We start from the raw sequence: 9,558 nt of genomic DNA, 5'->3' as shown, positions 1-9,558 counted from the left end.
TTACAGTCAGAATCCCTGTCGGTAGGAGGCGGCAGTGACTTCCCGCCTCTCCGGTTACCTACCGCACAGCTCCCGGCCGTTCTTGATAGATTGCACAGAAAGGACTGAACTTAGCAGAGACGAAAGATGAGATCACATGACCAGCGCGACAGATCAGGAGTGGCTGACCAGCAGCACGTGATAAGCTTCATGTACAAAGGCTGAAACACACATGAACAAGCGGCTCGTTGGTCTAGGGGTATGATTCTCGCTTAGGGTGCGAGAGGTCCCGGGTTCAAATCCCGGACGAGCCCAATTTTTGTGTTTTTTTTTTTTTAATTACTATGTATATTCCAATTACTATTATATTTTGTGTTACATACATATATTGTTATGTTTTAGTTTTACATGATTTATATTATTGATATATTAGGGAATTCTTCACGTTTGGAACCCATGCTTCTGTTCTGCAGTATGATAACTACAGTAAACTGCATGACAACCCCAATTACTGCCTTAAAGGGGTCCTGTGGGTTGTCAGACCGCTTTCTCAGACTCCTGCAAGCGAAATCAGCCTAGTTAAAAGGAACCTGTCAGGTCAGATAATGCTATTTGTCTCCATATTTAGGGTTAACTGGCAGGATAATAGCGTTATAGCAGCTGACAGGTTCCCTTTAAATGGAGAGAAATATGGAATAGCCACCTCACTACAACAGCCTGCAATCCTCCGGAGCACGGATCAACGCCACCGCCAGGGACGGGAAACACGTACGAAGAAAATAAGCGTAGACCCGTCTACACGGAAAAAAACGTAAAATCTTTATTCGAACATGTTAAAATCCTGAAATACATCCAGATAATATCCATAGTGAAAACACCAGCACGTTACTGGTTCATACAGCACCCTTAATCAGTATGCTCTATGTGCCCCCCTCCCCCTCTCATCAAGGTGTCCAGCCCCCCTTTCTTAGTGCCTGTGCTCCAGGTGTACCACTACCCCGTTAGTGCCTGTGTTCTAGGTGTCCCCCCCTACCTTGTTAATGCCTGTGCTCCAGGTGTCCCCCCTACCCTGTTAGTGCCTGTGTTCCAGGTGTCCCCCCTTCCCTATTAGTGCCTGTGCTCCTGGTGTACCACTACCCTGTTAATGCCTGTGCTCAAGGTGTCCCCCCTAACTCGTTAGTGCCTGTGCTCAAGGTGTCCCCTCCTTCCTTATCAGTACCTGTGCTCCAAGTGTCCCCCTACCCCGTTAGTGCCTGTGCTCTAGGTGTCCCCCTACCCCGTTAGTGCCTGTGCTCTAGGTGTCCCCCTACCCCGTTAGTGCCTGTGCTCTAGGTGTCCCCCCTACCCCGTTAGTGCCTGTGTTCTAGGTGTCCCACCTAACTCGTTAGTGCCTGTGCTCAAGGTGTCCCCCCTTCCCTATTAGTGCCTGTGCTCTAGGTGTCCCCACTACCTCGTTAGTGCCTGTGCTCTTGGTGTTCCCCTACCCCGTTAGTGCCTGTGCTCTAGGTGTTCCCTCCTACCCTATTAGTGCCTGTGCTCCTGGTGTACCACTACCCCGTTAGTGCCTGTGCTCTAGGTGTCCCCACTAACTCGTTAGTGCCTGTGCTCAAGGTGTCCCCCCTTCCCTATTAGTACCTGTACTCTAGGTGTCCCCCTACCCCGTTAGTGCCTTGCTCTAGGTGTCCCCCTACACCGTTAGTGCCTGTGCTCTAGGTGTCCCCCTACCCCGTTAGTGCCTGTGCTCTAGGTGTCCCCCCCACCCCGTTAGTGCCTGTGCTCTAGGTGTCCCCCCCACCCCGTTAGTGCCTGTGCTCTAGGTGTCCCCCTACCCTGTTAGTGCCTGTGCTCTAGGTGTCCCCCCTACCCCGTTAGTGCCTGTGCTCTAGGTGTCCCCCCTACCCTGTTAGTGCCTGTGCTCTAGGTGTCCCCCCTACCCTATTAGTGCTTGTGCTCAAGGTGTCCCCCCTACCCTATTAGTGCCTGTGTTCTAGGTGTCCCCCCTGCCCTATTAGTGCCTGTGCTCTAGGTGTCCCCCTTACCCTTTTAGTGCCTGTGCTCCATGTGTACCTCTACCCTGTTAGAACCTGTGCTCCAGGTGTCCCCCCTACCCCGTTAGTGCCTGTGCTCCAGGTGTCCCCCCTACCCGTTAGTGCCTGTGCTCTAGGTGTCCCCCCTACCCCGTTAGTGCCTGTGCTCTAGGTGTCCCCCCTACCCCGTTAGTGCCTGTGCTCTAGGGGTCCCCCCTACCCTATTAGTGCCTGTGCTCAAGGTGTCCCCCCTACCCTATTAGTGCCTGTGTTCTAGGTGTACCTCTACCCTGTTAGAACCTGTGCTCCAGGTGTCCCCCCTACCTCCTTAGTGCTGGTGCTCTAGGTGTCCTCCCTACCACGTTACTGCCTGTGCTCTAGATGTCCCCCCTACCCCATTACTGCCTGTGCTCCATGTGTCTCTCCTACCCCATTACTGCCTGTGCTCTAGGTGTCCCCCCTACCCCATTAGTACCTGTGCTTTAGGTGTCCCCTCTATCCCGTTAGTGCCTGTGCTCTAGGTGTCCCCCTACCCCATTAGTGCCTGTACTTTAGATGTCCCACCTACTCCATTACTGCCTGTGCTCCATGTGTCTCTCCTACCCTATTCCTGCCTGTGCTCTAGGTGTCCCCCCTACCCCATTAGCACCTGTGCTCTCTTTGTTCCCCTACCCCATTACTGCCTGTGCTCTAGTTGTCCCCCTACCCCGTTAGCGCCTGTGCTCTAGTTATCCCCCTACCCCATTACTGCCTGTGCTCTAGTTGTCCCCCGTACCCCATTAGCACCTGTGCTCTAGTTGTCCCCCCTACCCCATTATTGCCTGTGCTTTAGGTGTCCCCTTTAACCCATCAGTGCTTGTGCTCCAGGCGTCACCCCCCTTCCTTAGTGCCTGTGCTTTAGATGTCCCACCTACCCCATTCCTGCCTGTGCTCTAGGTGTCTCCCTTACCCTATTAGTGCCTGTGCTCCAGGTGTCTCACCTACCCCATTACTGCCTGTGCTCTAGGTGTCCCCCTACCCCATTAGTGCCTGTGCTTTAGATGTCCCACCTACCCCAATTCTGCCTGTGCTCTAGGTGTCTCCCTTACCCTATTAGTGCCTGTGCTCTAGGTGTCCCCCTACCCCATTAGCGCCTGTGCTCTAGTTGTCCCCCTACCCCATTACTGCCTGTGCTTTAGGTGTCCCCTCTAACCCATCAGTGCTTGTGCTCTAGGTGTCCCCCTACTCCATTACTGCCTGTGCTCCAGGTGTCACCCCATCCCACCCCTTAGTGCCAGTGATGCAGGTGTCTCCCCCCTTAGTATCTCTGCTCCATGTGCCTCCCCTTCTTCTTCGTACCTCCGCTCCTGTAACCTTCTTTCCCCTTGACTATATTGGGGTATGGGTAAGACGGTGGCCTGTAAAGGGTCCATGGTTTATGCCGAAACATGTTTTTGCAGCACTTTGTGAACGTCACGCTCCCACCCTTCCCTTTAGGTTATCTCCAGAAGCTAGCAACCATGATTAAAGGTGTCGGTTGTCAGCAGTGTGTACCAGGCAGCGCGACCATGCAGAACAGCTGGGCGACCCGACCAGACCTCATCTAGCAGGTGTATTGGTTATCGGTTTCCTCCAGCATCTGCGGCAGATATTACGCCCCGGGTTTGTATCCGTGAGTTATGGAGTTAGTTCTTGGATTAAGCGATGAGGTCTTGTAATGAGTTAATATTGAATAATGTGAATAATAAGACCCTCATTAATCATTGTCACCGAGCAGAGAGTAATAACAAATAACACAGTGGAAGTGGGGTCACACACATTGCTGCCATCACTAACCGCGGAAAAAACGCCCACATTCCTGTATGGCTTAACTCTAAACCTGCAGAATGTGTAGATTTAGGAGGGAATTTATCATGGGCTCTATAAGCAAAAAAAATAGCAAAACTTGGAGCATGCCACATTTTTCGTGAAAATTTTGCAACTTTTACTTTTTTTGCACCATTTTGTAATGTGTTAGCAGGACCTTACGGAGTGGACGCTTCAGTTTGTGGCACATGGGAAGTCCAAAAATACATCTTACCACTGGCGGACACAGACCGAAAAGGGCCCCTGTGCAAGAATAGTTTAGGGGCCCCTTTGCAGTCGAATAACTCATCATAATGCAAAATTCCACTGGCTTTTCAGGTGGATGTGGGCCCCCTTACCTCTTTGGCCCCAATATGGCTCCACAAGTTGCACCAATGATGTGTCCGCCCCTGCATCTTACACCAGCTGAATTTGTATTGTGACGGGTACAAAGCATTCTGATTTTGATAAATTCCCCCACTTAATGTTCTATTTTCTCGATAGTTTGACGTTATAGGCCAAAAGCCTGAGGCTGCACCACTGACATCTGTCTATGTCTTGATCTTGCATCTATTTATCTCAGATTTGAATGTGAGAGATCCTATATGGCGGTGCCAAACTTTTTTTTGTATGATCACAGCCCTTCAAATAACTCAGTGTGAACATGGCCTACATGGTCGGATTTTAGGAACTGAAGTGTTGGATAAAGTGCTCTAGTGGTCTCTGCAAGAGAATGAGAAGTGGCACAGCTATACATTGGGTGCTGTGATAGCGGGATGCCATGGCAGTTGGGGGCACCTTCTGAAGGTCTTCATGTTTGCCATCTGATATCTTTATTAATCCCAGCCTGCGCCTTGGCATAATAAAAAATATATACTGCTCAAAAAATAAAGGGAACACTAAAATTCCACATCCTAGATATCACGGAATTAAATATTCGAGTTGTAAATCTTTAATCATTACATAGTGGAATGTGTTGAGAAAAGTAAAACCTAAAAATGATCAATGTAAATCACAACTAATATCCCACGGAGGTCTGTATTGGAATGATGCTCAAAATCAAAGTAGAAAATGAAGTTACACGCTGATCCAACTTCAGTGGAAATGCCTCATGACAAGGAAATGACGCTCAGTAGTGTGTGTGGCCTCCACGTGCCTGTATGACCTCCCTACAACGCCTGCGCATGCTCCGGATGAGGCGATGGATGGTCTCCTGAAGGATCTCCTCCCAGATCTGGACTAAAGCATCCGCCAACTCCTGGACAGTCTGTGGTGCAACGTGACGTTGGCGGATGGTGCGAGACATGATGTCCCAGATGTGTTCAAACAGATTCAGGTCTGGGGAACGGGCGGGCCAGTCCATAGCTTCAATGCCTTCATCTTGCAGGAACTGCTGACACACTCCAGCCACATGAGGTCTGGCATTGTCCTGCATTAGGAGGAACCCAGGGCCAACCGCACCAGCATATGGTCTCACAAGGGGTCTGAGGATCTCATCTCAGTACCTAATGGCAGTCAGGCTACCTCTGTTGAGCACATGGAGGGCTGTGCGGGCCTCCAAAGAAATGCCACCCCACACCATTACTGACCCACTGCCAAACCGGTCATGCTGAAGGATGTTGCAGGCAGCAGATCGCTCTCCACGGCGTCTCCAGACTCTGTCACCTCTGTCACATGTGCTCAGTATGAGCCTACTTTCATCTTTGAGGAGCACAGGGTGCCAGTGGTGAATTTGCCAATCCTGGTCTTCTGTGGCAAATGCCAAGCGTCCTGCACAGTGTTGAGTTGTGAGCACAACCCCCATCTGTGGACGCTGGGCACTCAGACCATCCTCATGGAGTTGGTTTCTAGCCGTTTGTGCAGACACATGCACATTTGTGGCCTGCTGGAGGTCATTTTGCAGGGCTCTGGCAGTGCTCCTCCTGTTCCTCCTTTCACAAAGGCTGAGGTAGCGGTCCTGCTGCTGGGTTGTTGCCCTCCTACGGGCCCCTCCACATCTCCTGGTGTACTGGTCTGTCTCCTGGTAGCGCATCCAGCCTCTGACAGACACAGCAAACCTTGCCACAGCTCACATTGATGTGTCATCCTGGATGAGCTGCACGATCTGAGCCACTTGTGTGGGTTTTAGAGTCCGTCTCATACTACCATGAGTGTGAAAGCACAACCAGCATTCAAAAGTGACCAAAACATGAGCCAGAAAGCATTGGTACTGAGATGTGGTCTGTGGTCCCCACCTGCAGAACCACTCCTTTATTGAGGGTGTCTTGATAATTGCCAATAATTTCCATCTGTTGTATATTCCATTGGCACAACAACATGTGAAATTGATTGTCAATCAGTGTTGCTTCCTAAGTGGACAGTTTGATTTCACAGAAGTTTGATCTACTTGGAGTTATATTCTGTTGTTTAAGTGTTCCCTTTATTTTTTTGAGCAGTGTATATTGTTGTGAATTTGGATTCTGGGCTCCCCCGGTGGCTACTGGTGGAATTGAACTGGTGTTTTCATCTTCTCTGTTCACCTGTTCCCATCAAGATGTGGGAGTCGCTATATAACCTTGCTGCTCTGTTAGTTGCTTGCCGGTCAACAATGTTATCAGAAGCCTCTCTGTGCTTGTTCCTGCTCCTAGACAACTACTAGATAAGTTGGACTCTTGTCCATGTTTGTTTTTGCATTTTTGTTCCAGTTCACAGCTGTAGTTTCGTTACTGTGTCTGGAAAGCTCTTGTGAACAGGAATTGCCACTCTGGTGTTATGAGTTAATGCCAGAGTTTTAAAGTAATTTCTGGATGGTGTTTTGATAGGGTTTTCAGCTGACCATGAAAGTGTCCTTTCTGTCTTCTGCTATGTAGTAAGTGGACCTCAAATTTGCTAAACCTATTTTCATACTACGTTTGTTATTTCATCTTAATTCACCGCCAATACATGTGGGGGGCCTCTGTCTCCTTTCGGGGTATTTCTCTAGAGGTGAGCTAGGACTAATATTTTCCTCTGCTAGCATTATTTAGTCCTCCGGCTGGTGCTGGGCATCTAGAATCAACGTAGGCATGCTACCCGGCCACTGCTAGTTGTGCGTTAGGTTTAGTTCATGGTCAGCTTAGTTCCCATCTTCCAAGAGCTAGTTCCTATATATGCTTATGCTATGTTCTCTTGCCATTGAGATCATGACAGTTTGACCGGCCCACTAAAGGGTTAAAATCCTTGGCTGAGAAAGGAGAGAAATAAGTAGTCTGCTGAAATTTTTTTTTTTTTTTTTCTCTCCTTCTAATCTTTGAATGGCTCTGTGTCCACCTGTTTTTAATGGATCTTCAGAGTGTAACTGCAGGTTTGAATAATCTCGCCACGAAGGTACAAAATTTGCAAGATTTTGTTTGTCATGCACCTGTATCTGAGCCGAGAATTCCTTTGCCGGAATTTTTCTCGGGGAATAGATCTGGGTTTCAGAATTTTCGAAATAATTGCAAATTATTTTTGTCCCTGAAATCTCGCTCTGCCGGAGACCCTGCACAGCAGGTCAGGATTGTGATTTCCTTGCTCCGGGGCGACCCTCAAGACTGGGCTTTTTCATTGACACCAGGGGATCCTGCGTTGCTCAATGTGGATGCGTTTTTTCTGGCCTTGGGGTTGCTTTATGACGAACCTCATTTGGAGCTTCAGGCAGAAAAAACTTTGATGTCCCTATCTCAGGGGCAAGATGAAGCGGAAATTTACTGCCAAAGATTCCGTAAATGGTCTGTGCTTACTCAGTGGAATGAGTGCGCCCTGGCGGCGACTTTCAGAGAGGGTCTCTCTGATGCCATTAAGGATGTTATGGTGGGGTTCCCTGTGCCTGCGGGTCTGAATGAGTCCATGACAATGGCTATTCAGATCGATAGGCGTTTGCGGGAGCGCAAACCAGTGCACCATCTGGCGGTGTCCACTGAGAAGTCGCCAGAGAGTATGCAGTGTGATAGAATTCTGTCCCGAAGCGAGCGGCAGAATTTTAGACGGAAAAATGGGTTGTGTTTCTATTGTGGTGATTCTACTCATGTTATATCAGCATGCTCTAAGCGCACTAAAAAGCTTGATAAATCTGTTTCCATTTGCACCTTACCATCTAAGTTTATTCTATCTGTGACCCTGATTTGCTCTTTGTCATCTATTACCACGGACGCCTATGTCGACTCTGGCGCCGCTTTGAGTCTTATGGATTGGTCCTTTGCCAAACGCTGTGGGTATGATTTAGAGCCTTTGGAGACTCTTATTCCTCTGAAGGGGATTGACTCCACCCCATTGGCTAATAATAAACCACAATACTGGACACAAGTAACTATGCGTATTAATCCGGATCACCAGGAGATTATTCGCTTTCTGGTGCTGTATAATCTACATGATGATTTGGTGCTAGGATTGCCTTGGCTGCAATCTCACAACCCAGTCCTCGACTGGAGAGCTATGTCTGTGTTGAGCTGGGGATGTAAGGGGGCTCATGGGGATGTACCTGCGGTTTCCATTTCATCATCTATTCCCTCTGAAATTCCTGAGTTCCTGTCTGACTATCGTGACGTCTTTGAAGAATCCAAGCTTGGTTCATTACCTCCGCACCGAGAGTGCGATTGTGCCATAGATTTAATCCCGGGTAGTAAATACCCAAAGGGTCGTTTATTTAATCTGTCTGTGCCTGAACATGCTGCTATGCGAGAATATATAAAAGAGTCCTTGGAAAAGGGACATATTCGTCCATCGTCATCTCCCTTAGGAGCCGGTTTTTTCTTTGTGTCAAAAAAAGACGGCTCTTTGAGACCATGTATCGATTATCGGCTTTTGAATAAAATCACTGTAAAATATCAATACCCATTGCCGTTGCTGACTGATTTGTTTGCTCGCATAAAGGGGGCCAAGTGGTTCTCTAAGATTGACCTTCGTGGGGCGTATAATTTGGTGCGAATCAGGCAGGGGGATGAGTGGAAAACCGCATTTAATACGCCCGAGGGCCACTTTGAATATTTAGTGATGCCTTTTGGTCTTTCAAATGCTCCGTCAGTTTTCCAGTCCTTTATGCATGATATTTTTCGCGATTATTTGGATAAATTTATGATTGTGTATCTGGATGATATTCTGATTTTTTCGGATGACTGGGACTCTCATGTCCAGCAAGTCAGGAGGGTTTTCCAGGTTTTGCGGTCTAATTCTTTGTGTGTGAAGGGTTCTAAGTGTGTTTTTGGGGTACAGAGGATTTCCTTTTTGGGATATATTTTTTCTCCCTCTTCCATTGAAATGGATCCTGTCAAGGTTCAAGCTATTTGTGATTGGACGCAGCCCTCTTCTCTTAAGAGTCTTCAGAAATTTTTGGGCTTTGCTAACTTTTATCGTCGATTTATTGCTGGTTTTTCGGATATTGCTAAGCCATTGACCGATTTGACTAAGAAGGGTGCTGATGTTGCTGATTGGTCCCCTGACGCTGTGGAGGCCTTTCGGGAGCTTAAGCGCCGTTTTTCCTCTGCCCCTGTGTTGCGTCAGCCTGATGTTGCTCTACCTTTTCAGGTTGAGGTCGACGCTTCTGAGATCGGAGCTGGGGCAGTGTTGTCGCAGAAAAGTTCTGACTGCTCCGTGATGAGGCCTTGTGCCTTCTTTTCCCGTAAATTTTCGCCCGCTGAGCGGAATTATGATGTTGGGAATCGGGAGCTTTTGGCCATGAAGTGGGCTTTTGAGGAGTGGCGCCATTGGCTTGAGGGGGCCAGACATCAGGTGG

General features: G+C 48.6%; 1 non-coding gene across 1 annotated transcript; it reads left to right on the top strand.

The window, feature by feature from the left end:
* Window positions 1-221: 221 nt before the first annotated feature.
* On the top strand, window positions 222-293 carry TRNAP-AGG (transfer RNA proline (anticodon AGG)). The gene has a single exon. It is a non-coding gene; the product is annotated as a tRNA-Pro (tRNA).
* The last annotated feature ends 9,265 nt before the right edge of the window (window positions 294-9,558 follow it).

Source organism: Ranitomeya variabilis, chromosome 3, assembly GCF_051348905.1.
Source record: "Ranitomeya variabilis isolate aRanVar5 chromosome 3, aRanVar5.hap1, whole genome shotgun sequence".
NCBI classification, from domain to species: domain Eukaryota; kingdom Metazoa; phylum Chordata; class Amphibia; order Anura; family Dendrobatidae; genus Ranitomeya; species Ranitomeya variabilis.
The sequence above is the reverse complement of the archived record's forward strand: the minus strand, read 5'-3'. Positions and strand labels throughout refer to the sequence as shown.